The sequence below is a fragment of the Oncorhynchus gorbuscha genome, unplaced genomic scaffold (assembly GCF_021184085.1).
Source record: "Oncorhynchus gorbuscha isolate QuinsamMale2020 ecotype Even-year unplaced genomic scaffold, OgorEven_v1.0 Un_scaffold_10478, whole genome shotgun sequence".
Taxonomy (NCBI): domain Eukaryota; kingdom Metazoa; phylum Chordata; class Actinopteri; order Salmoniformes; family Salmonidae; genus Oncorhynchus; species Oncorhynchus gorbuscha.
The window spans coordinates 1-7500 of NW_025753238.1; the positions used below are offsets into that span (position 1 = coordinate 1).

The 7500-nt window shown below is 48.7% G+C and overlaps 1 pseudogene; it reads left to right on the forward strand.

The window, feature by feature from the left end:
- The first annotated feature begins 3100 nt into the window (after positions 1–3100).
- The window catches only part of LOC124030314, a 4853-nt pseudogene continuing 453 nt past the window's right edge, over positions 3101–7500 (forward strand).

Genomic DNA, 7500 nt, shown 5'->3' on the forward strand with positions numbered 1-7500 from the left:
GACCCTCTTATCTAGAATGGATGAAGCATTGTGTTGACCCTCTTATCTAGAATGGATGAAGCATTGTGTTGACCCTCTTATCTAGAATGGATGAAGCATTGTGTTGACCCTCTTATCTAGAATGGATGAAGCATTGTGTTGACCCTCTTATCTAGAATGGATGAAGCATTGTGTTGACCCTCTTATCTAGAATGGATGAAGCATTGTGTTGACCCTCTTATCTAGAATGGATGAAGCATTGTGTTGACCCTCTTATCTAGAATGGATGAAGCATTGTGTTGACCCTCTTATCTAGAATGGATGAAGCATTGTGTTGACCCTCTTATCTAGAATGGATGAAGCATTGTGTTGACCCTCTTATCTAGAATGGATGAAGCATTGTGTTGACCCTCTTATCTAGAATGGATGAAGCATTGTGTTGACCCTCTTATCTAGAATGGATGAAGCATTGTGTTGACCCTCTTATCTAGAATGGATGAAGCATTGTGTTGACCCTCTTATCTAGAATGGATGAAGCATTGTGTTGACCCTCTTATCTAGAATGGATGAAGCATTGTGTTGACCCTCTTATCTACAGATGGATGAAACATTGTGTTGTCCCTCTTATCTAGAATGGATGAAGCATTGTGTTGACCACTCTTATCTAGAATGGATGAAGCATTGTGTTGACCTCTTATCTAGAATGGATGAAGCATTGTGTTGACCCTCTTATCTAGAATGGATGACAAAGTTGACCCTCTTATCTAGAATGGATTGAGCACTGTGTTGACCCTCTTATCTAGAATGGATGAAGCATTGTGTTGACCCTCTTATCTAGAATGGATGAAGCATTGTGTTGACCCTCTTATCTAGAATGGATGAAGCATTGTGTTGACCCTCTTATCTAGAATGGATGAAGCATTGTGTTGACCTCTTATCTAGAATGGATGAAGCATTGTGTTGACCTCTTATCTAGAATGGATGAAGCATTGTGTTGACCCTCTTATCTAGAATGGATGAAGCATTGTGTTGACCTCTTATCTAGAATGGATGGCATTGTGTTGACCCTCTTATCTTATCTAGAATGGATGAAGCATTGTGTTGACCCTCTTATCTAGAATGGATGAAGCATTGTGTTGACCCTCTTATCTAGAATGGATGAAGCATTGTGTTGACCCTCTTATCTAGAATGGATGAAGCATTGTGTTGACCCTCTTATCTAGAATGGATGAAGCATTGTGTTGGACCCTCTTATCTAGAATGGATGAAGCATTGTGTTGACCCCTTATCTAGATGGATGAAGCATTGTGTTGACCCTCTTATCTAGAATGGATGAAGCATTGTGTTGACCCTCTATCTAGAATGGATGAAGCATTGTGTTGACCCTCTTATCTAGAATGGATGAAGCATTGTGTTGACCTCTTATCTAGAATGGATGAAGCATTGTGTTGACCTCTTATCTAGAATGGATGAAGCATTGTGTTGACCCTCTTATCTAGAATGGATGAAGCATTGTGTTGACCTCTTGTCTAGAACGGATGAAGCATTGTGTTGACCCCTTATCTAGAATGGATGGAAACATTGTGTTGACCTCTTATCTAGAATGATGAAGCATTGTGTTGACCCTCTTATCTAGAATGGATGAAGCATTGTGTTGACCCTCTTATCTAGAATGGATGAAGCATTGTGTTGACCTCTTATCTAGAATGGATGAAGCATTGTGTTGACCTCTTATCTAGAATGGATGAAGCATTGTGTTGACCCTCTTATCTACGTTGACCCTCTTATCTAAATGGATGAAGCATTGTGTTGACCCTCTTATCTAGAATGGATGAAGCATTGTGTTGGCCTCTTATCTAGAATGGATGAAGCATTGTGTTGGACCCTCTCTTATCTAGAATGGATGAAGCATTGTGCTGACCTCTGTCTAGGAATGGAGAAAATTGTGTTGACCCTCTTATCTAGAATGGATGAAGCATTGTGTTGACCCTCTTATCTAGAATGGATGAAGCATTGTGTTGACCCTCTTATCTAGAATGGATGAAGCATTGTGTTGACCCTCTTATCTAGAATGGATGAAGCATTGTGTTTGACCCTTTATCTAGAATGGATGATGCATTGTGTTGACCCTCTTATCTAGAATGGATGAAGCATTGTGTTGACCCTCTTATCTAGAATGGATGAAGCATTGTGTTGACCCTCTTATCTAGAATGGATGAAGCATTGTGTTGACCCTCTTATCTAGAATGGATGAAGCATTGTGTTGACCCTCTTATCTAGAATGGATGAAGCATTGTGTTGACCCTCTTATCTAGAATGGATGAAGTTTGGTCATGGTGGTCAAGCATTCAGTTTGCATCACAACAACATTGTGTTGCATCATATCAGTGGAAGGCATTTCTGACCACACAATCTACTTTGGCTGAAGCATTGTCAAGATCCCCAGACTCATACACTGGATTACCGTGACCCTCTCTGTGACTCCTCTCTGAATGACTCTCTCTCTGTGACTCCTCTCTCTGTGACTCCTCTCTCTGTGACTCCTCTCTAGAATGGATCTGTGACCCTCTTATCTAGAATGGATGACTCCTCTTATCTGACTTTGGTCATGGTGACTCAGTTTGCTCTCTCTGTGACTCCCTCTTTCTGTGACTCAAACACTCTGAAGACTCCATCTGTGACTCCTCTCTCTGTGACTCCTCTCTCTGTGACCCCCTCTCTCTGTGACCCCCTCTCTGTGACTCCTCTCTCTGTGACTCCTCTCTCTGTGACTCCTCTCTCTGTGACCTCTCCTCTCTCAGACTCCTCTCTCTGTGACTCCCTCTCTGTGACTCCTCTCTCTGTGACTCCTCTCTGTGACTCCTCTCTGTGACTCCTCTGTGACTCCTCTCTCTGTGACTCTCTCTGTGACTCCTCTCTCTGTGACTCTCTGTGACTCCTCTGTGACTCCCCTCTCTGTGACTCCTCTCTGTGACTCCTCCCCTCTCTGTGACTCCCCCTCTCTGTGACTCCCCTCTCTGTGACTCCCCTCTCTGTGACTCCCTCTCTGGACTCTCTCTGTGACTCCCCCTCTCTGTGACTCCCCCTCTGTCACTCTCTCTGTGACTCCTCTCTGTGACTCCTCACTGTGACCCCTGTGGTTGTGCTACCTGAAAGACCCAAGCTGAAGTTTCTGAGGTGCCCAACTTTAAGAAGGCGGGGAAGGAGATGAAGAAGCTAAGAGACATCCAGGGACCAGCCCAGACAGCCAACACTTCACCAAGGGACATGGCATCGTGGTGAGTGTGTGTGTGTGTTGAATACACCTCCATCACATGCCTACGAGGGTTATGTGTTATAATAATCTCCCCATCAGGTCTGTGGATGTCGTTATATTGATCAAAACTTCCCTAAAGGTCAATGTTCCAGAACTGTTCTGTGATAAAAGTTCATTTATTTCTTAGACTGTTTCAAACATTCCTCCAATCATCCAGCCTTCTCTAGGGGCGGGGCTACCTCCACTTCTAATCCAATCATCCTCCTCTCAGGCACTGGGCGGGTTTCTTCTTAATCCAAGCATCCCCTATATCCTCAGGTGGGCGGGGCTACCACACAATCACTTTGGCTCAGGGTCAAGATCACCCAGACTCCATCCACTTATCCAATCATCCTCCTCTCCTCAGGTGCTGCGGCTACCTCCACTTCTTATCCAATCATGACTCCCTCTCAGGCGCGCTGACTCACTCTCTCTTTAGGCTCTAATCATCTCTTCCTCTCTCTCTGTGACTCTCTCTGTGACTCCTCTCTGTGACTCTCAGGCGCTAAGGGCATCCACTTCTTATCAATCAATCTCCTCCTCTCCTCAGGCGCTAAGGGGGCTACTCCACTTCATCCAATCATCATCCTCTCTCCTCAGGCGCGGGGTGGGGCTACCTCCACTTCTAATCCAATCATCCTCCTCTCCTCAGGCGCTGGGCGGGCTACCTCACTTTAATCCAATCATCCTCCTCCTCAGGCGCTGGGCGGCTACCTCCACTTCTTATCCAATCATCCTCCTCTCCTCTGGGCGGCTACCTACACTTCTAATCCATCATCCTCTCTCAGGCGCTAAGGACTCCTCTCTGTGACTCTCTAATGATCCTCCTCCTCAGGCGCTGGGCGGCTACTCTCTTATCCAATCATCCTCCTTCTCAGGCGCTGGGCGGGCTCTCCACTTCTCCAATCATCCTCCTCTCCTCAGGCGCGGGCGGGGCTCCTCCTTCTTGACTCCCATCCTCCTCTCTCAGGCGCTGGGCGGCTACCTCCACTCTTATCCATCCTCCTCTCTCAGGCGCTGGGCGGGCTACCTTCTCTTATAATCATCCTCCTCTCTCAGGCGCTGGGCTAGGGGCTCCCTCCACTGGGCGGGCTAATCATCAATCATCCTCCTCTCCTCAGGCGCCCCCTCCTTTTCTAATCATCCTTGTCCTCAGGCGCTGGGCGGGGCTACCAGACAATCATCCTCCTTCTCCTGTGGCGCTGGGCGGCTACTCTAAAGCTAATCATCCTCTCAGGCGCAATGGGCTACCAACACTTCATCCAATCATCCTCCTCAGGCGCTGGGCGGGGCTACCTGTGTGTTAATCCAATCATCTCCTCCCCTTCCCTCCCTCTCAGGGGGGCGGGGGCTACTTACTTCTAATCAAAACTTCCTCAGGCGCTAAAGGTCAATGTTCCAATCATCCTGTTCTCTGTGATAAAGTTCTTCTTATCCAATCATTCCTCTCTCACGGGGCGCTGGGCGGCTACTCTCCACCAATCATCCTCCTCTCCTCAGGCGCTGGGCGGGCTACCTTCTTCTTATCCAATCATCCTCCTTCCTCGGGCGCTGGGCGGCTACCTGTCTTCTTATCCAATCATCCACCTCTCCTCAGGCGCTGGGTAGGGCTACCTTCTTCTTATCCAATCATCCTCCTCTCCTCAGGCGCGCGGGGCGGCTACCTTCTTCTTATCCAATCATCTCCTCTCCTCAGGCGCTGGGTGGGGCTACCTTCTGCTTATCCAATCATCACTTCTCCTCAGAGCGCGGGGGTGGGAACTGCGGCTTCTTCTGCTCCCGTCAAACTATCCTCTCCTCAAGTGGGTAGGGCTACCTTCTTCTTATCCAATCATCCTCCTCTCCTCAGGGGCGCTGGGCGGAGCTACCTTCTTCTAATCCAATCATCCACCTCTCCTCAGGCACTGGGCAGGCTACCTTCTTATCCAGTCATCCTCCCCTCCTCTAGGCGCGGGGCAGGGCTACCTTCTTCTTATCAATCATCCTCCCCTCTCCTCAGGCGCTGGGCGGGGAGGCTCACCTCACACTTCTTATCCAATCCAGCTCCTCCTCTCCCTCAGGAAACTTGGGTAGGGCTACCTTCTTCTGGACCCTCGCACCACCTTCGCCCGCTGGCGTAACGCCCCTACAAGCCCATCACCAGGAAGGGCTGGGCCCGGAAGAGGATGGGTGGGGGCAAAAGGAACATCGACCACTTCTTCTAATCCAATGGAGGTTCCTGGAGCTGGGCGAGGTCTCCTCAGGCACTGAGTCAGCTCCCCACTGGGGATAATTAAGGAGCCACATCTCTTGCTGGCCAACCAATAGCATCTGCTCCTCTAAAGGAGATCTAGGGGTGGTGTTGGCCAATCAGTAGCGTCTGCTCCTCTAAAGAGGGCCCATCTAGGGGTGGTGCTGGCTTATCCAATCATCTGCTCCTCTAAAGGAATCTAGGGAATTAGTGCTGGCTGGCGCGTCTGCTCCTCTAAAAGGGCCACATCTCTTACGGCCAATCACTTCCTCTCCTCTAAAGGAGATCTAAGTAGTGCTGGCCAATCACAGTAGCATTTGCTCCTCTAAAGGGCCACATCTAGGGTGGTGCTGGCCAATCATCATCTGCTCCTCTCACTCAGGGGTGGGTGCTGGCCAATCACAGTAGCGTCTGCTCCTCTAAGGGCCACTTCTAGGGTGGGTGCTGGCCAATCACAATCGTCTGCTCCTCTAAGGGCCACATCTAGGGGTGGTGCTGGCCAATCACAGTAACATCTGCTCCTCTAAAGGAGATCTAGGGGTGGTGCTGGCCAATCACAGTAGCATCTGCTCCTCTAAAGGAGATCTAGGGGTGGTGCTGGCCAATCCACTTCTAAGAAATGCAAGGATATGTTGGGGGAAAAACATCCCTCCTCTCCTCGAGCTGGGCGGAGGCTGCCTCCCACCCCAGGTCATGGAGACAATCGTCCCAGGCCATCAACAGGAGATGGACCCTCCTGGTATTCCTTAAAGTGGGGTTTCGCCGCTGGCGTAAATTGCTGTCCCCCGTCGTGAGGAGTTTGTTCCATCAGCCAGGGCCAGGCTGAGGCTGGGCCAGAGCAGGATGGTGGATGACAAAGGGACCATCAGACCACTGAGGTGCCGTTCCCTCACACCGGTGAAGTACGGACGGATGATTGTGGAGGTCGGGGGGACCGCTGGAGCTGGGCGAGGTGGAGCCTATCCTCAAGGAAGTGGCCAAGAAACTGCCCTTCCCTGCCAAGGTCCAACTCGCCGCTGGGGTACTTAAGGCTTGGGACATTGAATTAACTGTGGTAGAATCAGGGAACATCATTGCATTCTACCGTGGTAGCATCAGAGACCTCATTGCATTCTACCGTGGTAGCATCTGCTCATTACATTCTAAGGAGATCTACATTCTACTGTGGTAGCTGGACCTCAATTCTACTGTGGTAGCATCTGAACCTCGTACATTCACTTGTGGTAGGAGATCTGCTGTGGTAGCATCAGAGACCTCATTACATTCCTGTGGTAGCATCAGGAGACCTCATTACATTCTACTGTCTAGCATCAGACCTCATTACATTCTACTGTGGTAGCATCAGAACCTCATTACATTCTGCTGTGGGCCAGATCATTACATTCTACTGGTAGCATCAGAACCTCATTACATTCTACTGTGGTAGCATCGAGACCTCATTACATCTACTGTGGTAGCATGAGACCTGCGTTACATTCTACTGCGGTAGCATCAGAACCCTCCACTGTGGTAGCATCTGCTCATTACGCTCTAGTGGCATCAAGACCTCAGGATCTACTTTGGTAGCATCAGAGAAAAACTAGTTCCCTACTACTGCTGTGGTAGCATCAGGACATTGAATTATACTGTGGTAGAATCAGAGACCTCATTACATTCTACTGTGGTAGAATCAGAGACCTCATTACATTCTACTGTGGTAGCATCAGAGACCTCGTTGCATTCTACTGTGGTAGCATCAGAGACCTCATTACATTCTACTGTGGTAGCATCAGAGACCTCATTACATTCTACTGTGGTAGCATCAGAGACCTCATTACATTCTACTGTGGTAGCATCAGAGACCTCATTACATTCTACTGTGGTAGCATCAGAGACCTCATTACATTCTGCTGTGGTAGCATCAGACCTCATTACATTCTACTGTGGTAGCATCAGAGACATCATTACATTCTACTGTGGTAGCATCAGAGACCTCATTACATTCTACCGTGCCACC